Here is a 23205-nt window from a genome sequence, read left to right as displayed (position 1 = left end):
TCTCCTGCTGGAAACACCCAAAAAACTAGACAAGATATGAGACAACAGATCTCAAGATGGTGGCGTCAGGCAGCAAAGGACAGCAATCCCTGAGAAATAGGAAGCAAACGAGGCAAGCCCTACAGTCACCCCAGGTCAGTGTCTGGAGTGTTTCCAGACCAAGGCGCAGAGAGGGGAACCCAGCTGAGCTCAGAGGTCTCCCTGAGTGGAGGAGACAGAGCTGGGCGTATGGGGAAGCCAAGGAGTTTGCAGGTCAGAGCACCGGAGAGAGGAGAGGGCTACACAGAGAGCAAGACCCTCAAAGGGTTCTGCAGAGCACAGATCAGCGCAGGTGAGTGAGGAAACCACACAAGGTTGGGAGAGAACCACCTCATAGGATTAGAGGGAGCAGGGCCTGGGGTGGACATGGGGCTGGAAACAGTGTCTGATCCCACCAGCCAGACTGGGGAAACTCAGAATTCATGGAGAGTTGGGTAGAGTACTCAGTAGTGGGGAAAATTAACACTAGAATGAGCATTGCTCTGGACCCACCTAACAAAGCTTGAAAGAAAGACTCTAAAGAAGCAAACTGTTCCTTAGTCACTTAAATGTATTCCAAAACAAAGCTCAATATTTACAGGACCACAAAAATATCCAGCACCCAACAAGGTAAGACTAGCAATATCAAAAAACCTGGTCAGAGATTACCGGGCATGCAAAGAAGCAGGAAAATGCTACCTATAATGAGGAGGAAAATCAATCAATCAAAACTGACCCAGAAATGACACAGAGGAAAGGATTGGTAGACAAGGACATCAGGATAGTTATAACTGTACACCATATGTTCAACAAGCCAGAGGGAAGATTGAGCGTGCCAAGCAGAGACTTGGAAGATATAAAAAGGACTCAGATCAGACTTCTAGAGATGAAAACTACAACATCTGAGATGAAAGTACACTAAATGGGATTAATGGCAGATTAGACGTTGCAGAAGAAAAGATTATAGAAATGTAAATCCAAAATGAAACGCAGAGAAAAAACAAGACTGAAAAGACTAGGAGAGCACCACGAACTGTGGGACAACTTCAAATGGACAAATACACGCATAATTGGGGCCTTCAAAAAGGTGAGAGGAGGAGGCAGAAGCAATATTTGAAGAAATCACAGCTGAAATTTTTTCAGATTTGATGAAAACTATAAACCCACAAATCAAGAGGCTCAATGACCCTCAAGCACAAGAAACAGGAAAAATAAATAAATAAATAAATAAAAAGACACCCCGGTGGCATAATTGTTTAGAGCTACAGCTGCTAACCAAAAGGTTAGTGGTTTGAATCCACCAGGCACTCCTTGGAAACTCTATGGGGCAGTTCTACTTTGTTCTATAGGGTCACTATGAGTAGAAATCGACTCAGTGCTAATGGGTTTGGCTTTTTTTTTTTTTTTTTTGGTAACAGTGATAAAGAAGGAAACTTGAATGTGGAAATGCAGGGAGTGGAGAAGGGTGACCCTACTGGCAGAGGCCCCTGGTGCAGCTCTGGGTACCCCTAGAAGCTCCAGGCTCCCCCTGAGACACTGGCCCATTCCTGGTGGCCTCCACACAGGCTCCCAGGCTCTTTCTTCTACTCGCCCAGGGCCTTGGGACTACCTCCTCAGCACCCCCATGCTACGCTTTCAACTTGCTCCTTGGGTCCAAATCTCTCCAGCAACCTTTTCTGCTGAGGCAGAACCAGCACTAATCCCAAAAGGAAGCCTATTAGCCATCCACCATCATCACTTTGATCCCAACTCCTGGAGGCTGAGCCCAGCACTCTGCACACAGGCAGCGCCCAATTGACGTAACTGGAATCAAACAGAATCCCTACCTCACACCGCTGCCCTTGGCCAGCCCTGTCCTAGCCAAACCTCCATGCTCCCGGCAGCATCCCCACCCCTCTACATTGGCCTTCCCACTGCTCTTTCGTGACCGCACATCCTGACCAGCCCGGCACAGGCCTGTCCATCAGGGCACGCTACCAGGCCGAGCCTCTGCCAGCACTGTCATGGGCCTCTCACGCTGAACCCAGTGCACACATGGGGAGGTGCATGTGTCCTTGACCCTCCAAGGAACACGGGGGCTTGGGGCACAGTGGATGAAACACTGCCAGAAAGAGCCACTTCCCTGGGCAGGACACACAACCCTAAGAGGCCACAGTCCCTCAGGGTGCCACACCCGCACTGCAAGCAACCTAACCATCATGGTCTGTGCCCTGCTGTTCCCACTCAACACGCCTTTACTGTCTCCGCATGCCAGAACCTCAGAGCGCCGGCCTGGCTCTGCGTCTATTTTCTCAAAGCCCTGGGGGTTCTGTAAAAACTCTTAGGATTCTTGTAACCCCGTTTATTTCTCTTCAAGCTGGCAGCCCGACAGACTCCAGTTATTCTTGCTGCTCAATTATTTATCTTCCTGCCCCACCCCCCACACTCCAGAATCCTTTACAGGACTCCTGGGACCAGGCCTAGGCCCACTCCTCCCCACTCCAAATGAAGCAATTTCGAAATCTGGTGTCTTTAATTTTTTTAGCACCCGAGCCAGGGATGTGGTATTTAAGTGTAGCAAGGGGTTGGAATCTGGCCACGTCACCAAGGCCACTCTGCCCATGCCAGGGGGCTGCTGTCCCCTGGCCCTGGTTCTCTGGCGACTGCCAGCTACCCTCCGGCACAAGAAGCTCCAGCCTCTCAGCTCCCCGGGTCCATGTGGGTGGACAGTTCAGGGCACAGCCCAGCCCACCGCACCTGGGGCCCTTGCACCACCCAGACAGCAGCAGTGGGACCAAGGCTTCAGGGTGGACATCCACACTGCACCAGTTCCTGGTCCCCAGAGCAGAGGGGCACGGCAGAGAGCATGGCCCTGGGGTCACAAACCAGTGACGTGCCCTAGGACTCAGCAAGGGGCGTGCATGCCAGCCGGCCACAGCTCCTGCACGACAGAACCAAGGGAGTCCTCACAGAGACACAGTTGGATCCTGTGGCCCACCTGCTCCCTGACCCAGATCTGGGTCCTCCCTGGACAGTGACCTCCTCCCCAGCTAGCTGGCCCTCCAGGAGGCTTCTTCCACCCCTCACTGCAGATCTGAAATGCAATGGTGGCCCCACAGCCCTCTGGTGGAGATAGAACCACCACGTGAACATGCACCATGCTCTCGGGACACTTGGGGCTGAGGTCTGGAGCCCCGGGGGGTTGCCTTTCATGGCAGCTGTGGCCAGAGGACTAGAGAGCCCTCCAGACAGGGTGACCCCATGGCTCGCTCCAGCCTCCCTGACCCCACCTGTCTCCTCAGTGGGACTGGCCGCGGGTCCCTCTGAAGGGAGACATGTCATTGGCAAAGTCCCCACCCCCTACCCCTGCCTCCACGGCTGAGTCTCGAGCACCCAAGGCAGCCACTAGTTATCTATCACTGAAAATCAACACTGCTCCTAAGTAGCTTTTCCTCAGGTTGAGAACCTCGGCTGGTTTCTGTATGGTTTGTAATTCTTTATCCTCTGGGGTCAGCTCTGCACTGTAAGGTCTGTGGGAGGCTCACTCCAGCCCCCGAAAGACCGTCCTGCGTTCTGCACCAGGCAACTCTGACTGAGGGGTGGGGCTCATTCTATCAAAGCTGTCTGACATCCAGCAGTGGGTGGACTCCGACCAGTGGGCCCCTTCAGCCCAAGGGGAGCCCAAGGGGGATGAGTCCACTGCTTCCTTCGTGGGAAGAGACAGGCCAGCTGTGCTGGGGTACCTCGGGGGTCTCACTGTCCTCAGGGCTCCCAGGCTCCACCCCAGGTGCAGGCAGACTCTGCTGCCCAGCCCTGTGCCCAGGGGTCAGGGGTTGTGGAGTGCTGCTGAACCCCGAGAGACACATCCAGGGCCCCTCCTCTTCTCTCTGCAGGCCTGACGGGACAGTCAGCGGGAAGGGCCTGGCCACAGCAGAGCCAGTGGTGGTGGCTTACCCAGGTAGGTGGACAGAGCCCTCAGGAGGGGAGGTGAGGGCGCGGACGCTGAGCAGGGTCCAGCCTCCAGCTGTCATCCCACAGTCCAGAGTGCCAGGAAGCAGCCACCACTTACGTGGACACCGCCTGCTCATTCCACTGATGGCGCCCTGACTGCGACCATCACCTCTCATGCAGCGGCTGTCAGACCCCTGCACACGCCCAGCCGGGCCCCCCAGGCCCCCCGGGAATCAGAAAGCTCCGCAGGCAAAGGGTGGGGGACCGCACCCTGCCTGGCCCCAGCCTGGCTGCCCCTCACACCAGCTCTCTGGGCACCCCCAGAAGCTACCCCCATTCGGTAGGGGCCCTACAGGGAGACAGGGTGGGGCAGTGGGACCACCTGCTCTGGAGCAGCAAGCGGGGTGAGGTTATTCTGGCATGCCCTTGCTGCAGGCATCAAGCCAGGCAGCCAACTCTTTCTTCTCAGCTGGGGTCCTCTGGGGGTGTCCTGCCCTGAGAACCCCCCTGGCCCAGAGGGCACAGCCCTGAGGTCTTTTCCAATAGCTGTTATTTATAGCAGCCTTGAGCCACAGAGGGGCCCCACAACACTGGCAACGGGGGAGGGGGAGGGACCAGGAGAGGATCCAAGGCCCCCACTACATCCAGGTGGGCCCTCTGCTCCTCTCAGACCCTTGATCTCTTTCCCACCCCCCAGAGAGTGAACGTGACCTTCAGGAACTCTGGTAGGGGCTTGGAACACTATCTGCCTTCTGTCCACAGGTGGTCAGCACATGAAGGCCACCTCCAAACTCACACCCCCTGAAAGCCTCTTGCCCCACCCTCCAGCTACCTGTGCCACACTGAGTATGTGGTGGCCATGGACAGGGCTCCCAGCACAGGCACATCCCTTGGTGGACACAGAAGTGCAAACTCTTCCCAAAGCAGCAGATATAGATGACAGGAGGAACCACTCTGATCCAAGGTCTTGTCGTCAGGGGGTAGGGTGATCTGACCTACCCAGAGGAGGCTATCTTAGTTGTCTAGTTAGTGCTGCTATCACAGAAATACCACAAGCGAATGGCTTTAACAAACAAATTTATTCTCTCAGAATCTAGGAGGCTAGAAGTGTGAAGTCAGGGCACCAGCTCTAGGAGAAGGCTTTCTCTCTTTGTCAGCTCTGGGGGAAGGTCGCTATCATCAAACTCTCCCTGGTCTAGAGCCTTCTTAGTGCAAGGACCCCAGGTCCAAAGGACATGCTCCGTTCCTGCTTGGTAGTAAGGTTCTGCTCTTCTTTGCTCATTCCTCTCTTTTATATCTCGAGACTGACTCAAAATACAACCTAATCCTGTAGATTGAGCCCTGCCTTATTAACATGACTGTCTCTAATTCTGCCTCATTAACATGACAAAAACCAAACTCATTGCCAAGAGCTGTTCCGATCCATAACCAAACCCTTTGCTGTTGAATCGATTCCGACTCATAGCGACCCTGTGGGACAAAGTAGAAGTACCCCGTAGAGTTTCCAAGGAGTGCCTGGTGGATTCGAACTGCCGAGCTTTTGCTTAGCAGCTGAAGCACTTAGCCACTACAGCACCAGGGTTTCCTTCTGACCCATTGCAACCGCATACAGAGGTTAGGATTTATAACACATAGGATAATCACATCAGATCACAAAATAGTGGACAACCACACAATACTGGGAATCATGGGCTAGCCAAGTTGACACACATTTTTGGGGGACATGATTCAATTCATAACAGAGGCATTGAGAATTAAGGCCAATGTGGTCGAGTCCGTGGGCCATCTCATGTGTTCCCACACACCTGGGCTCAATCGCCCAGTTAGACAGTGGGGGACCAGTGCAACCGTCCCTTGGTCCTGATGCCCTGCCTGTCCCTCTGCTGAGCACCTCCTGAGCCTCTACTAAATGCCTGCTGAGTATCTGCTGAGCACCTGCTGAGCCCCTGCTGAATGCCTACTGAATGCCTGCTAAGTAACTTGAGCTCTTGCTGACCTCCTGCTGAGCACCTCCTGAGTGCCTATGAGCTCCTGCTCAGCACCTTTTGAGCACCTATGAGTACCTGCTGAGCAACTGCTGAGCACCTATGAGCACCTAATGATGTCTTATTTGCACCTGCCAAGCAGTCTGTGCGTGTGTTGAGGACAGTGGTAAGCAAGCCTGTAGTGACCAGGGAGAAGGCAGAAGGAGGCCCTGGATGCCAGTGGAGCACAGGCCCGGTGGGGCCAGGACAGGCTGGGAGAACCACTGGAGCAACTGCAGAGCTTGGAGAGAAGATGGCGCCTTGGCCTTGGTGGACACAGGGAGAGGGTCTACTCAAGGACATTTTGGAGACGCGCCTATGGAGACTGCCTCTGGATAGTGTCACAGAGCCATAGGGGAAGGGCTCCCACCTCTTCCAGGCACAAGGGCTGGAGAGAAGAGGGGCCACAGAAGGAGACAGTGGAGGATAGCAGGCCACAAACTAAGAGACAACAGAGTTCCTTCAGGAGTGATCCTCACATTGAGGGTCACTGGGCCCAGCAACTTACAGTCAAGAGGCTGAGATCCCTAAGCAGTAGAGTTGGCACGTCCTGCAGTCTCAGGGCTAAAGCAGTCATGACAGTGACCAGGCCCTGTGGCCAGCTACAGCCAGGGCATAGCCAGAGTCAGCACAGCACCCCCCAATCTCCCCTGCCCCCCAACCCTTCAAGCTGAGCACCATGCTGGCTGTTCACCCTCAGTGTCCATCTCAACAGCAGCCCACACACCACCTCTCCACAGTCTCAGGCCTGCTGGTCAGCCCCTCAATATCTCAGACCCTTTGTATGCCTGAGGGGGAGGTGGGTGTGGGGGGGACAGCAGGGCGAGCTCATGGTGGCCACTGGAGGTTCGGCCAACACCTCCCATCTCAGTGGCACTCCTCCCCCAGTCACCCGCCCTGGAAGAAGCATTGTTTGTTGGGGTGCTGATTTCTCAGGCTGTTACCAGCTGTAAGGGGTGAGGGGCCACACGGGGTAAGGGCGAGGCCTAGGTGTGGGCCCAGGGGACTGGGCTCAGGAAAGATACCAGCCCGGGGCCCAAGGCCGCACAATACACCATTAGACTTGGATCTGGGCTTGGGTGGCTTCTGAGGCTGGCACAGTAGCCCCCAGCCCGGGTCCGTCCTGTTGGCCTCCCCATCTGACTGGGTCCACGTGGGGGTGTGTCCATGCCCTGTGGCTGATGCCCACCTAGAGCTCATGCGCTACCCAGCCGGCACCCTTGGCCACAGACAAGTTGAGCTGTGTGTTCCTGGGAACGCCTAGAAACCAGCGCTGCTTGGAAACACGGTGCCGTTGCCATGGGCTGGTTTCCTTGGTAGGCCGGCCAAGGAGGCTGCCCGCGGCCGCCCGCCAAGCTGGTCTCTGCGCCCCAGCCGAGGCTCATGCCCGACGGGCTGTGAAATGGGCACCCCTCTCCAGCCCCCAGCCTGGGCCCCCAGCACCAGAACCATGACTGTGTCTGAAGGAGCTGACTAGGCCAAGCGCATTCCTCTGGCCCCCGAGGGCCACTTTAGCCTCGCACCAGGGGTGCATGGGCATCTGCAGCACCCTCGGACGGCTGAGTTGAAGGATGACTGCACGGCGAAGTGCAGCTGCCTGTGTTCCAGGCCTGGTGTCTGGGCTGCCGCCCGCTCTCCACCACGGCCACCCCCCACGCCCCAGTTCTGAGGCAGCCGCATTCCTGGTGTGAGCCGGTGGCCGGTGAGCTTTTTCCACGCTCCAGTGCCAGCCCGCAGGCCCAGGGGAGGGGAGAGGGCGGTTTCCATGGCAACCTCACTTTTGTTATTTCTTATTTTCTTTTTTATGGCTTCTCCAACTTTGAAGCTCTCCAGACAGTTTACAGACAGCCAAAAAGAAAAGTGCTTTTCCTTCTTTCCCTAGAAGCCCCACATTCCCCTCCAGGGGGGCCACCTTCCCAGGCCTCTACCAGGCCTGTTCCCCATGCACTGCGACCCCAGCCTGGTCCCTGGTGGTCCCTTCTGCCCCTGCCCCATGCCCAAGGGCCACAGAATAAGCTGGATGTACCCTGTTTTCAGGGCGTCTGTTATTTCTATAAACATTCTAGAGAAAATGAATTATTTTCCTCCTTAAAAGATGAAGTCTTTTCAAAAGCAAACCCCTCCACTCAGGCAGGAGTCCCGAGTCAGCCGAGGGTGAGGTCTCTGCCTGTGTGGGGGACTCGTGCCCCCTGTCCTGCACAGTCGTCTTCTCATTCTCGGCCCCACTCTGCCCCAGGAAGCCCAGGTGCTAGCTGGGCTGGGCCAAGATGGAGGCGGCTGCACTTACTCAGAACCCAGCGATTCACCCAGATCCATGGCACCTCAGTGGGGCCCCAATGAGGCCGGGATCCCTGGGTGGGGTCGCAAAGCAGTTGCCCAGTGCTGAAGAAACACATGTTCGGGTGGCTGGGCCTTGGGCAGGTGCTGGGATAATGAATGGGGTGGGATGGGGTCCAGGGCAGAGGCTAGTGGGTGGCAGATGATCTAACAGCTGGTGGGGTGGGGGCTGCAGGGATACCTGCGAGTGAGGGGGATGGGCAATGATAAAATTTGCACCTTTTAAACTGACCCTGGCTTTTGGGTGGGGCTCAGTGCTTGGGAAAGAGGCCTAGGCAGGCAGTGGCCCCATGGGTTCCGTAGCAATCCCCAGCAAAACGTCTTCCCCCACAGGGAGCTCCAGAGAATGAGCACCCCCCATCTTTTGCAGGGGAGTATGTGATCATGATCCGTGACATGACGACCCCTCCATTCCTGGGCCGCCCGCTGCCCACCGCCTTCAAGTACCTGCGGATCTTGGCAAAGGGCACTGGCCAGCAGCCCCACACCCGTGGAGAAGGCCCAGAGGCCCCACGCTAGAGGTGGCCCCGGTGCCCTGAGAGCTGCCAGCTCACTGTGAGCCCGCATCCCTCTGTCAGCCACTGAAATAGGATGGGCAGGGCAGGGAGCACTGTTCCCCTCTAGACGGCCCTAAGAGAACGTTGGGGCGGGGGCGGGGGGGCAGGGTTGCGTCCTACAACATACTCCACATTTTAATAAAATGCTGCACAGGGCTGCTCCTGGTACCTCCCACTAGCACAATAGAGGTTTCTGCCTGACAGTGCAGCGATCCCTCCCCGTACCCTGGGATAACCTCCTGCCCTGCTCTCTCCCTGGTCAGCCTTGAGCAGCACCACTGTGCCCTCCCCACTTCAGAGGTGAGGCCTGGAGAGGGTCCCGAAGGAGAGGTGGCCCCCAAGCCTGTGTCCTTGGCCACCGCCCATGGCAGCCCTTGGCCCAGCTCTGAGCCCTGAGAGGATCGGCGGGCTTAACACAGGCGGCGACAAGTCAAGGGGCTATGAAAAGGCCCCAGGTTTTCTAGGAACTGGCTGGGCATCTTCGGTGACCTTCTCCCAAGAGTGTGCAGCCCTGCCCCATCTGCAAGAGAGTTTTACGAGTACGACAACAGTCGGGTTCCCCACTGGCTGCTGGGTGAGGCGCTGAGGACGACAGGGGGCCCATGTGGAGGCAGGCATCTGGGAATGTGCCCTTGGGGGGTCTGCAGTGGGAGTGGCTGCCATGACCTCGCTTACTCATAGCTACTTGTCCCAGAGCCCCCACCAGCCACTGCCTCCTGGCTCCCAACCCACAGGGACCTTTGGCCTGTTGACCAGACTACCCTGCCCTTCCCCCACCGTCCCTGACCCCGGCTTCGTCATGATCTCCAAACACAGCTTGGTCATTGCTTACCTGCTTTTTCCTGGCCCCTGAGGACCCCTCAGCACCCCACCCCCTCCTCTCCATGCTCGCTGATCACCCTGCTTCCTCCTTCAGGGGACACAGGGGACAAGGAGAGGGACCCAGAGCTCCTAGCCACCTGGCCCTGCACCATTGCTATCCGGCCACACCCCCTGAGCCAGCTGAGCACCCCCCTCCAGCAGGAAGCCCCTTCCCGCAGTGGAATTTCCTATGAAGAGCTGCCGCTGCAGCCCTTCCTATGACTCCCCTTACCCACTCCCCCAACCACCCTATTTCGAGCCTTCTGTCACAGAAGGGAGGCCTTGTCCACACTGGTTGTCCACACTTCCTCTCCCCACACTCTCCCAAGCCCACACCCATGGTGTCTCCACTCCAAGACACTGCTTCAACAAGGGTGACACCTGCACCCTGACCCCAGGGACCCCCTTGGCCTCTCAGGCACCATGGGAGCCTCTTGCCTCCAGACTCTCGTCCCATGGGTCCCAAGACACCAGGCATGCCCTGGCAGCCCCTCCCCGGCCTCCCACTGGGTCCTTCCCACCTCAGCCACCCAGTGTCATCCCAGGCTCAGTCCTTGGTGTCCCCTCTGTCTACACTCACTTCCCTTTGAGTACCTCCAGTCTTTCTGATGCCAACTCCCAGTGTCTCCAGCAGCCCAGACTACATGCCAACCTAAGCCCGTATGGCAACTGCCCACGGGACAACCTCCCCCGGACATGTAGAGGTGTTTTGGACATGTCTCAAACTGGCCTCCTGGTCGTCCCCCCAAAAGCTGACAGTCCCCAAGCCGTCCAGTGGCTCAGACCAAAACCATTGCTGTCAACTTTTGCTTCTCCCTCTCTCGGCCCACCTCAGGGCTCACCAGCCCACATGCAGGGTGCATCCTCTGTCCTCTCTGTGCCCACATCTCTGAAACCTCACTCCCCCTCAGCAACATCCCATAGTCCCTCCAGCCCTCCTCTTTTCTGCCTTGCACATATCACTACCCAATATGCCATCTATTTTGTTCATTGTCTCCCAGAGGGCAGGAATTTTGTCCGTTTTGCTCACTAGTATGGCCTCAGCACCCATCACAGGGCCTGGCACACTGTAGGCACTCAGTGAATATCTGTTGAATGAATGGGTGGATTATGAGCACCTCCTCTGTGCCAGTCAGTATGTAAGGCACTGGGTCACAGGGATGAAGTATGTAGGAAGGACTGGCTGATCATCAAACAGGAGCTTTGTGACTAGAAGAATGGATGAAAGGGTAGATGGATGGGTGAACAGATGGAAGAAACAGTGGATGGATAGGTGGATGGGTGGGTAGATGCACAAACGAAAGTAGTAGATGGATGGTAAAGTTGTTGAATGGGTAAATGGCTGGAAATTGGATGGATGGATGGATGGATGGATGGATGGATGGATGGATGGATGGATGGATGGATGGATGGATGGATGGATGGGCAGGTGGGTGGATGGGTGGGTGGATGGATGGGTGGGTAGGCTGGTGGGTGGATGCATGCAATTATGGATGGATACACCACAGGCATGTTTGTCATCAAGAGGTCGAGAATAAATGTGTTCTTATTTGAAGGGCAAGAGGCAGCAGATGGGGAAAGGAACCCTATGTCAAAACCAGTGAACCTCTCTCAAGCCCCAGCAGCACCCCTGTGGCTTACCCACCCATTCCTCTCTTGGGCTTCCTCTCTTGGGCTCCCCCACCTGACTTTCCCTTAGTATGGCTGAGGGACGGGGTGGTCCAGACGAGCCAGTCCCTCCTGCAGGAGCAGAGGAGCCCAGCCCCATCCCAGGGCACCTCTCCAAGCCCCACCCAGGCCTAGGCCTAGTGCCCAGACCTGGTAGGGCAGAGGGGTGGGAGCTGCAGTGGTTGGCCACTGTTCGAGCTTAGTTATGTGAGAGCAGTGGCGGGGATCGGGGGGTGGTCCCAGAACCTGCGTGATGGGGAGCAGATGGTGCAGGGTGCACCTGCCCTGCCTCATTCTGTTCCATGAGCTCCTGCCACAGTATCCTTCCCAGAAGGCCAACTCCCAGGTCAGCATGCCTGGGCTGGGGGCTTGATCCTGCCCATCCCAGTCCTGGAGCCGCCTGCTGTGGGCAGAGCCCACCTAGGAAGGTGTGGGCCCTGCTCACACACAGCTGCATAAACATGGAGAGCAGCTCCTTGGCACACGGGTGTGGAAACGACCCGCCCAGGCGGCTGGAGTTGGCAGAGGTACCTGAGAACCACGCAGCCCTCTGGGGAGGACGCTGGTCAGAACACCCTGGGGCAGGCATCCCAGGGCTCAAGGGGCTTGCAGGCTGCACAGGCTGGGGTGGGCATGCTGAGGAAGGCCTGTTGTCTGGGGGACAGGCTGAGGGGTCCAGAAGACAGTGCAGGAGCACACCAGCCAGCATGGGAGTACAGCCAAGGAGAGCAGTGGATGGGAGTGGTCAGCTCCCTGTCCTTGGATGTGTCCCAGCACAGGCCACAGTCCCCTGTAGGTGCAGTGAGGGGGCCACTGCTCTGACAGGGCTGAGCAGCCGCCACAACTCCTGGCTCTGAGCTCTGCCATCCAAGGCCATCCTGCTCACCAGGCACAGTGGGCACCATTTGGTGAGGCACCTGTGCCCCTGCTGCCCTGGGTCCTGGCAAGGCCACAGTCAGTGAGCCCCCAGGGCACTGCAGGGCTGCTACCCTCTCCCTTGTCCTCCAGCGGAAGCCCACAGGCTGGAGCCCATCAGTAAAGCTGCTCCTCCCACCTCAGGGCCATGCCTGCCACCGCTGGTGCCCCCAGGGGCCCCCAGGGGCCATTGCAGGCCTGGTCTCCACTCCCCCCACGCCCTGTCCCTGGAGTCCCCAGAGCCTGGGGCTGGCCCAGGGCTCAGCTATAGTGATGGGCTTGGGTCTCTGAGCCCTGCAGCCCCATGGGTGCCCCTGAGGCTCTGAGACTTTCACATACCCTTGGGGAAAGACAGAAGGGGTCCCCCCAGGCTGATCCTGGGTACACCCTACCTTCTTGCCCACACAAGCCAGGGTCTGGGCCTACCAGGGCTGCTTCCTCCTAGGTCACCTGCCTCTGAAGAGGCCCTGGCCGACCCAGTCACACTGGCCCTGCGTGGGGTGCAGGGTGAGGGAGCCCCCCCGTGAGGATCAGAAGAAGGGTTCTGCGCTCCCCAAACCCCCAGAACAGCTGCACCCGCACGCTGCTGCTCTCTCGGGTTCACCCCTCAGTCAGCAAATCTCTTTGCAGCTCTCTTTTTTCCCCTTTAAGATGAAACCACATTTCTGTCAAAAGAAAAACAAAGAAAATGATGTTTCAATTTAGGAAAAAGAAATTGCTGGGAACAGAAGCAGCTGCTGTTTTCCAGCGTGTCAGGGGCGGCCGGTTGGTATTTAATTCCAAATCAGCATCCGGGGCTGTTAGAGGCACAAAGCACATGGCACGAAATCCAGGGGGCTGGTGCTCCCTACGGGAGGGCGCCCACCCCAGCCGCCAGGCCAGAGGAGGTGGGTGCCGCCATGGCGGGGGGGGTCCTGTGCAGACGATCAAACCCATCTTGTTGTCAAGCAAAGCCACCTCCGAGTCCTAAGATCTCTGCAAATGCAGTGCCGCCCTTGGAACCCCCATCTTCATATACCTCCAAGTGGCATCCCTGCCAGTGAGCCCAGGCGGCAACCCCCTCCGCACTCAAGGTCCCCACGCCCCCTTCCCATGGGGCAGCTCACGTGCTCCGTAAGATGACAAACGGGGGCTGTTCAGTGGGGCTGGGGAGACCCTAGCCCCAGGAGATGTATCTGTGCAGGGGGCAATGGATCGGGGCTTCTGTGTGATGTAGCGTAGTGGCACACAGCTGGCTATCCTTGGTGTCACCCCATTCCCCCAGAGAGCCAGCGGCCCTTAGGAAGTGTGGCGCTTCTCCTGAGTAGCCGTGCCTTCCAGGGGCTGCAACCCTGGACCCTCCTGGCCTGAGGACCAGGAGGCAGCCGCCAACCTCCCTAGCAGATGCTCTGCTCCCACCTCAAACCTACCCCTCCAAATATATCCATATAAAAATTCTCCAAAAAAACGCATGGGGGTGTGACAGGGAAGTCTGTGAGACAGGCTGCTGACCCCGGGTGAGGCAGACCTGGCTGCTGAGTCTGCACTTGCCTGGGGGTGGGGGGGCTCCCAGCTGGTGAGGGGTCGGGCAGGAGGGGAATGGTCTGATGTGCAGGTGTCCACCAGAGCCATGAAGAGCAGGCTGCAGGCCAGGGCCAGGGACCCACCTGGGGACATTGCCTTCCCTCAAGGGACTGTCCTCAGAACCACACAGCCCCTGCAGCCTCCCACACCCTTAACCCTGGCTTCTGGGTCTGTCTCATCCCTAAGGGGTGGCAGACCAAGGCAGGGCCCCACCCAAAGCCAGTGTCTGGCTGCCCATCCTGTAGGCCAGGCCACAGGGGCAGTGGCCGGCCTGAGAACAAGGTGCCTCAGGGCAGCAGAGTGGCCAGGGACTGTGACCCATCCCAGAGGGCTCCTTGAAGTGTTGGGAGGTAGGGGTCTTATTCTAAGAGGCTGAAGGAGGAGGTGGGGGAGGTCCCTGTCAGCTAACAGGTCCCAGTGGAGGGGGGCCAGCCATCCCCATGGAAGCTCCTTCCTCACTGTTCACCCCACACTGGCCAGAGGCAGCCACTGAGTACGGAGCTTAGGGTGGGGACTTGGGGGGTACTGAGGGCCAGGGCATAGCTTCACCCTCAACTCCCCTTGGAATGCTGGTTCCGCGAGGGCAGTGATCTTTGGTCACTTGAGCACCTGGAACTGTGGCTGGCACCAAGGGGCCTCGTGAGCGAGTGGATGGATGGATGAATGAGTGAGTGAGTGAAGGAGTGAGTGGATGGATGAGTGAGTGAGTGAGTGAAGGAGTGAGTGGATGGATGAATGAGTGAGCAAAGGAGTGGATGGATGGATGAATGAGTGATTGAAGGAGTAGGTGGATGAATGAGTGAGTGAGTGGAGTGAGTGGATGGATGAATGAATGAGTGAAGGACTGAGTGGATGGATGAATGAGTGAGTGAAGGAGTGAGTGGATGGATGAATGAGTGAGTGATTGAAGGAGTAGGTGGATGAATGAGTAAGTGAAGGAGTGGATGGATGGATGAATGAGTGAGTGAAGGACTGAGTGGATGGATGAATGAATGAGTGAAGGAGTAAGTGGATGAATGAGTGAGTGAAGGAGTGGATGGATGGATGAATGAGTGAAGGAGTGAGTGGATGGATGAATGAGTGAGTGAAGGAGTGAGTGGATGGATGAGTGAGTGAGTGAAGGAGTGGATGGATAGATGAATGAGTGAGTGAAGGACTGAGTGGATGGATGAATGAATGAGTGAAGGAGTAAGTGGATGAATGAGTGAGTGATGGAGTGAGTGGATGGATGGATGAATGAGTGAGTGAGCAAAGGAGTGAGTGGATGGATGAATGAGTGAGTGAAGGAGTGAGTAGATGGATGAATGAGTGAGTGAGTGATTGAAGGAGTAGGTGGATGAATGAGTGAGTGAGTGAAGGAGTGAGTGGATGGATGAATGAGTGAAGGACTGAGTGGTTGGATGGATAAATGAGTGAGTGAGTGAGTGAGTGATTGGTGGGCCTGCTCCTGCCCCTCAGAGTCAGGCCTGCAGGTTTCAGCAGCACCAATTTTCCCCGGGGGCCCTGAGGAGGTTTGGGGCAGAATGCATCTACAGGAGGGATCCCAGCTCCCTGACGACCCTGCCTTCTGGGGTCCTGCCCCCCATCCAGTCAACACCCCCCTACAAGCACAGCCAGCTGCCCCTGTGGCCACCCAGCCATCTGCCTGTCAGGGCAGAAGAGGCAGGGGTGGTGGTGGCTGTGGGAACAACGCCATCCAGCCTGGGCCGCCACGTGGCACCGACGCTCGACTCCACAGCCCCAGGGCCTCAGCCTCCCCTCAGGCTTAGACGGGCTCCATCGGCTCTTGGGTGGGTATGGAGGAGCACATGTGTCGGGCCTAGAGGCCCCCACCCCCTCCTCAGGTACACGGAGTGCTGGGCCAGGGAGTCTGAACTACATGGGGCTTCCTGTGCTGTCTGGGGGAGGGGGTGGCCTGGCTGTGGAGGAGAGGCAGGGGCCCCCCATATACTTCACATCCCTAGAAGCTGCACCCCTGCTCCCCATCCCACCCCACCCCCGCTTAGCCAGCACTGAGGGAGAACCCTGGCCAGGCCAGGCCACCCAGCCTTCACTCTCAGGGCCTCAGTCCCTGCTACTTGCCACCCTGCCTCCTGTCCTCTGACCTCCCAGGAGGGGAACATGTACCTACGGATCCTCGTCCATTTAAGGAATATTTACTGAGTGATAACTATGTACCAGGCCCTGGGCAGACACTGCTTCGAAGAAACGAGCATCCTCACGTGTGTGTCTGTGTGTGAGAGAGAGAGAGACAGAGAGAAGTGAAAAGAGACAGAAACAGAGAGAGGCAGAGACAGAGAGGGAGAAAGGAGAAACCGAGACAGAGAAAGAGACACAGGGAGTGCAACAGAGAAAGACAGAGAGACAGATAGAACAGTGCTGCAGACTTGCCGCCTGGACCCTTCTGCCCACCTGGGCCAGGCAGTGGGCAGCCCTGTCTTCGCCCTCCCACTGAGGCCCAAACCTTCCCTAGGGCCTGAGGCCCAGGATCTCCCTGCCTGGCCCCCCTCCCTGCAAGGTGTCAGCTCAGGCCCAGGCACCAGGACACTCTCCCCAGACCACCCAGCACCCGGCTGGGGTCAGCAGAGGACAGCACCACCAGGCCACAGCCCAGGAGCCCAACAGCACAGCCTTGTGTGCAAGCACTCTGCCACTGGTCCTGCCTGGCACAGGTGGCCTCCTAGCCTCCTCTCAGGCCGCCCGCCTGGCCAGTCACCCAGGGCACTCCAGGGAGGCCTCCAGTGCCTTCCCCGAAGCCAGGGCAGGCTGCCTGGCCTCAGTGCCAGGCGGGTGGCTTGGCCAGCTGTACGGTGAGCCCAGCCCCTCCCACCAGGGCTTTGTAGAGGGCACAGGGTGCCTGGCCCACCGGACTGGTTCCTGTGCAGTTGCCCACCCCTGGCCAGTCCCCATCTGCCTGAGGTGACCCCTCAGCGCCCAGTGCCCTGGGGAGTGTTCTTGGGAGTACCCAAGACCTCCCACTGCCAGGCAGCCCAGCGCTGCTGATGACCCACACTGGCCCTCCCTGCTTTGCTGTCCTGCTCCTGTCCTTCAGGAGGGGACAGCCACACAGGGCCAGGCACAGGCCTCCCTATGCAGACACCCCAGGTGGAGATGGGAGCCTGGCTGCTCTTGGAGCAGGTGAGGAGGGGGCGAGACTGCCAAGACCCTGCCCACTGAGCCTGGGAAACCCTAAGGCCAGCACCCCTCAATAAGTCTCAGGGGTATTCCTGAAGGGTGGGGTCAGGGACAATGAGTGACTGGACCAGTAGCTGCTCGTGGCCACTCCTCCTGGTGGGAGCCTCGATCCCTGAAGGGAGGACGTGTTTTCTGAGGGACACTATAAATAGCGCTGTCAGCAGGCACAGGGCAGCCCAACAGGGCCAGGCCAGAGGTCTGGACTGCCCGTTGCCTCCCACGAGGCCGCTGGACCACCCCTCCTCTTGGTAACTCCACTCAAGAGTGTTCCAAGAATGGGCAACCAGAGGCAGGGGCACCAGGACAAGAGTGCCCCCCACGGACGTGGCCCCGGAGCCTTGACAGGGGCATCCAAGTCTTTGAGGCCCTGGCTATTCTGAGCCTCCCTCCTGGGGCCTCCCGGGCAGGGGAGGTGTGCTGGCTGCCTCTAGCCCCCAAGCAGAGGGCATCCTCCATGTCCTGGGCCTTCTGGGCTCCTGGGGTCAACTACAGCCACATGATGGGCCCCAGAAAAAGTCCTGGTGTTGCCCCAGAAGGGGCCCATTCCGGAAGCCTCCGCTCCCCTGCTCCCAGGACTGCAGGCCAACAGTGAGGCTGCCCGGCCCGCTGCTGCTTCCGGGAAGTCCCTCAGGGACTTGGCCTTGGCCCCCGGAGCCTCAGCAGGCTGGCCTGGCTCCCTTTGGACCTGGGAGGTAGCAGGGTGCAGGCTCAGCCAAGAGACCCTGGCAGCCACCACCCTGCCTGCTCTCTGGTACCACAAGCTCACCCAATCCCCGTCGCTGTGAATGCCTCCCACAGCCCCCACCAGACCCCCAACCGGTCCCAGAAACATGCTGACCTAGCCACAGGGGCCCTGTAAGAGGCCTGTCCCTCCTACTGGGTCTCTCATCCCACCCACAAATTCTTAAAGAGCATCTCTGGGAGACCCTCCTGAAGTTTGCTGCCCAGAGTGGCAGAGAGGCCAGCCAGGGGTTTTCACTGGGGAGAAAGTCAGGTCACAAACAAAACCCTGCAAAGGGCCCAGCCCATGAGCACATATTCCCACTAGTGCTAGGAAAGGGCAAATGGGGTGTGTTGAGGGGAGAGGAGGCTGAGGGGCCAGGCATGTGAGGCTCACTGCAGGGCTGTATGGAGAAGGGCTGCAGGCCTGGAAGGGACAGCCAAGCAGCTGTAGGGGGCTGGATGTGGGACTGGAGAGGGGTGGGTGGGGTCAGGCCCTGCAGGGGCCCAGGCTGAGCCCTTCTAAGAGCAGCAGGTGGGGGGGGGCAGGTTAGGGGTGCTGGCAGGGTCCCAGGGAGGACCAGCCTGGGCTTTGGACTCTGAGCAGAGTTCATGGGAGAGGACCTGGGGTGGCTGGAGGGGGGGGGGGTCATTGTCCTGATGGCGTCTGGAGTGGGTGAGGGTGGCAGAGGCCAGGCAGATCAGTGTGTGGCCTTCCAGTGACCTCAAAGTCTTCTGTGGCTGGAAAGAATGGGGGTTGAGGGTTTGCTGCAGTGCACCACCGAGGCGCCAGGTCCCTGCTGCCAGCTATCCCCAGGGGAGAGGCCAGGCCGGCTGGGAAGGTCTGGGAGAAATGGGGCTCAGGGGAAGGAAAGCAACTAGAGGCGCAGCTAGGGTGCCCCCTTCTCTAGAAGACGGGAGGTGTGAGCTCCGCACCACCCCCGTCCCCCCAGCCTCCTACCCCTTCCCTTGGTGTCGCGACTCAAGCCCGAGCTTGGGGCCTGGAGCTCCAGGAGGCGTGGGCCCCTCTTCTAGACTGGTGAAGGGTTGGCAGGGGTCTATGGGGACTTTTTAGGGCGAGTCTGTCTCCCCCGATTCTGTCCTAAGAGAGAGGTTGCACCCCAGAGAGGCGCCTCCAAGCAGCCTGAGCCAAACTTTCCGGAGGGCGGGACTCGGATGTAGACCAGGAGGGGCTGCAATGCCCGCTTCCGCCGCGGGGGGCGCGCCAGGCCTCGTCCGGGGGCCGCTGCGCTCAGGTCCCGACACGTCAGCGTCGGCGCGGCCTGGGGCTCCCGGGTGGGCTCGTCCAACACCTAGCTCCCTGAGCCCCCGCAGGATGACGCTCGGAAACGCGGCCCTTCCGCCCCGTTCCAGAACCTAGCGGGAGCAGCTCAGCCAGCGGGCCCCCAACCCTTGCCCCTCAGGGGCCCCCCACCCCCGCCCGTTCCCGGCACTGCGGCCCGGAGCTCCGGAAAGGCCACCTCGCTCTCTGGGCGCGTCTTTTACGCCCCCGTCCCACCCCTCCCCGCCCCCACGTCCCCGCCAAGGGACGCCTGCTCCGAGGGACGGGAAGGGTTAATCCCGCGCACTGAGCACCGCGGGGGCTGACCGAGGCGGTAGAACCGGGCCGGGAGCCCGGGAAGGCCGAGCCGGGACCCTGGGGACGGGGGCGGGGCCAGGTACTTCCTGCCGCCCGCGCGGCCCCGCCTCCTTCCCGCGCGTAGGCGGTGCGATGGGGGCGCCTCGGGCCCACCGGGTTGGGGTCCCAGCCTTCCGGCTCGGCGTGTCCGGGGGAGGCCGGGAGGAGGGAGGCCCCACAGGCAGGACCGGTCTGGGGGCGGCAGTTCGGCGACCCTGCGGCACCCACCACCGGGGCCCTCCTTCCAGTCTGACGGGCCCTCCCCGGCCCCGCGGCGGTTGGGAGTGGACCCGACCGTGGGGGGTAGTCGCTCTTTCACCTCCAACACCTCAGAAAGTCAGGGTGCGCGAAACGGGGCGGCGCCGGGCCCGATGTGTGGGGGTGGGCCTCGTGGTCGTGCGCGCGTTCCCCGGCACCCCCCTTCCCCGGACCCACCGCCCACGGCCGAAGCCCTCTGCCCAGGCTCCGTCCCGCCCCGTCCGGTGCCCACCACGCGGGGAAGGGAAGCGAAAGCAGCGGTGGGCGCCCCAGGGAGTCCCGGCCTAGGGAGCCCGAGAAGCTGAGTCGGGTTTTCTGTAAAGTGCGTCGTAATAGGAAACTGAGGCCGCGGGGACGCCCCGCCCGCCCAGCGCGGCCTCAGGGACAGGCTGGCTGGGCTCCGCCCGCGACAGCTGCGCCCCGGCCACTGCCTCGGTCGGCGGCGCCGCGGCGCGGGGTCTTCCGGTTCAGGCCGAGCTTCGCTTTCCTGCGGCCCGGCCCCTCACGGGAAGCCCCCGAGCCGCTGCGCGGGTGCCCTCCCTCCGGGCCTTCGAGGGCCTGCGGGGTGGGGGTCTCCCCGTTCTCTGCTCTCCGAACCGCGCTGCATCCCCCCAGCTGAGAGACGGGCTGGCCCCTCTCCTAGTCCTAGAGACCCTTGGGTGGCTCCCTCAGCCTGCCCCCCAGGTCCCCGGCTCCGCCCCAGAGGGGCAAGCACTCCCAGCCTGACTCAAGACTGGGGCGCTCTAGCCCCCACGTGTAGAAGCTCCCCCGGTGCCGAGGAGGGGGCGTTGCTCAGTTTCCCACTTTGTTGGGCCCCCCACTCAGCCTGATGGGGGCGTCAAAGCCCCCCCATTCGTGCACTTAAGCACTTATTGGACACGTGTGATTTAGGAGGGGTCCCTCCTGGGGTGCTGCGAGGCCTTGAGGGGGTGATCTAGTCTCTGCTCCTCCTCCCGCAGAACGCTGTAGGGGGGGCAGGGTGCAGAAGCCAGGAGGTCGGTGTGGAGGGCAGAAGAGGGAGTATAGGAGAGGTTCACCTCAGGGACACACCCAGCCCTGGGGAGGGGGGCCTGGCAACCTGGGGCCAGCAGAATTAGGGCAGGGGTGGACAGAGCCTCCACTGCCAGCCCACTCCTCCCACCCAACATCCGGCTGGGCCGGAAGGAGCCAGAATGTGGGATGTTTGGGAGCCTCCATTATAATCCCAGTGGTTATTCAGTGCTGCACTTCCCCCAGGGATGCTGAGGGCTAAGAGGAGGAGACTGACCTGCCCGTCCCCACTGGGCAATGGAGGTGGGAGGGGGGAAACTGGCCCTGGAGTGGGGCCAGAGACAGATCCCTGGCCAGTCCTAGCCAGGGGCTGCAAGCAGGGTCTTCTGTCAGGCAGCGCTGCAGGGCAGGGCCTCTGGTGGCTCCAGGCGTGGGGCATACAGATGGGTGGGGACAGGCACCACTTTTTCTCTCAGAGCCTCATGTGCCGACTGGGGGTAGTGGCCATGTCAGAGGCCCAGCTTGTGTCTTGCACAGGGGCCACTATGTGGCTGTTTTGAAGGGAAAATTAGACCCCAGAGGGCCATCCTAGGCAAGAGGGCCCCTGACTGGCCAGGTCCTCCAAGCCTCAGCAGGGACAGGCCCTCCATGGGACCCAGGCCTTCCTGCCAGACAGGCAGGTGGATAGGGGACAGGTAGGGCCCACCCACCGGGCCGTACAGCTGCTGCCCCATCCCCTTGGGGGCCTCAAGACCAACAACACCCCTCCCACCACCACCCTTTGCCTTGGCCAGAGAGCCTCCACCCCGGAGAGGTGTTCTGGAGCTCTTTTTTCTTAGAAACAGGAAGTTGGGGTGTGGGGCGCATGGCCACCAGGTCTGGGCTGTACCCAACTGCCCTCAGCGGGACCAGTGGCAGGACCCGGCAGGGCTGCCCAGGTTCTGCTCACCCTGGAGTGGGCATCACTAGTACAGGGTCCTCTCGGGGTGCATCTTAATGAGTCAGTGCACACAGGACCTGAAACAGGGCCCTGGAGTGATACCCTGGAGTGACGCTGAATGAGGACCCATGAGGGAGCCCTGGAGAGAGGACCCGGAGTGGGGACCTGGGGTGCAGACTGAGAGCATGGGCCAACGGTGCAGACCTGGGGCAGGGACCCAGAGCGTAAACCTGGAACGTAACTGTAGTACAAGGCCGAGGGCAAGGGTCCAGGACCTCAGCAAAGCCTACTCAGCCCCTTCCCTACTCACAAGGGCAGGTTGGGGTCTGAACTGCTTCTCCACAAACCCCCTAGACCCCTGACCCTGGCTTATCCTCCCAGGCCCCAAGTCTCCTGTTGGCCCCTGGAGACCCCAACTGCAGCCCCTCTGAACCAAGCTGAGGCACGGTGGTGTCAGCACCACAGCCCGCAGCCTGCCCGGCTACGGCCTTCTCCCCATATGAGCCTGACGGAGGTGCCTGCCGCCTGCCTCGCCACACGCACCCCAGCCTGCCCTCCCAGTATCCCTTGCCCCCATTTTGCAGGCCGGTGGACTAAGACGCAGTGAGGGCAGCCAGGCGGTAATATGGCCAGGCCCGCCCACCTGGCCTGGCCAGACCTGGTAGGTTTTGGAGGAACCTTCAGAGCTGCCTATACCTCTGCGAGCCTCTCTCCCAGGTTTGGGGTTTTCTAGGGTCTCTCAGCCATGGGGCCTTAGAGGGCATGCTGGCCGGGCTGGGGAGACCCTGTTCCTGCTTGTTTGGGGAAGCTCAGCTTGGTGCTGGTCTCCTCTAAGGAACTTTTTTTACTCCGTAGGAGCCCAGTAGGGGCCCGACTCGCCGTAGGGACCAGAAGGTTCTGACTTTGGGAGAGGAGGGGATGCAGACAGGGTCAGCCAGCCCAAGCAGAGGGGTTGGGCTGGGTCCTTTCTAGAGTCTAGGGCCAGGAGCAGGTCAGCAGGACAAAGAGCTGGTGGGCGCAGCTAGGAGGCACGTCCAGGGCCAGTCCTGACTTGCCCTGCGCACACCTTAACATAAGGCAGGTAAGAAGGATACTCTGTCTCTTCCTTGGGAGGGATGGCTGGCTAGGAGCTTGTTCTTGTAAGTGGGTCTACCGTCGAGTCACTGCTGGGGCTGAGCCATGGTCTCTGGCAGAAGGTCTCAGGTGCAGGGAGGGAGGAGGCGGCCCAGACCTTCTGCCCATGGGGCATGTTTGTGGAGGCTCAGGGGACATGTTTGGGGCATCGGTCCTGACAGTTTTATCTGGGCTTGACATGCTGCAGGTGACAGGTGGGCAACTGAACAGAAGGGCAGAGCCAAGGCCAAGAGAGAACCAGAGAGAGGACCGGCATAGGGCTGTGGGGGGCTCTAACCCCCATCAACACACCCATGCTGCTTGCAAGCCAGCCCTTGGTGCACACTCAGATGTGTGGACACCCAGGCATGCCCCACCGACCTGCCTGGGGCCACACAGGGTCTGTAGGGACCCTGCAGCTTGAGATGGAGATGGGACATTGCAGGGTGAGGGCACCTGGCCCCTTCTCCCAGGGCT

This window comes from Loxodonta africana, chromosome 3, assembly GCF_030014295.1.
Source record: "Loxodonta africana isolate mLoxAfr1 chromosome 3, mLoxAfr1.hap2, whole genome shotgun sequence".
In the NCBI taxonomy this organism is placed as follows: domain Eukaryota; kingdom Metazoa; phylum Chordata; class Mammalia; order Proboscidea; family Elephantidae; genus Loxodonta; species Loxodonta africana.
Note: the sequence above shows the minus strand (reverse complement) of the source record.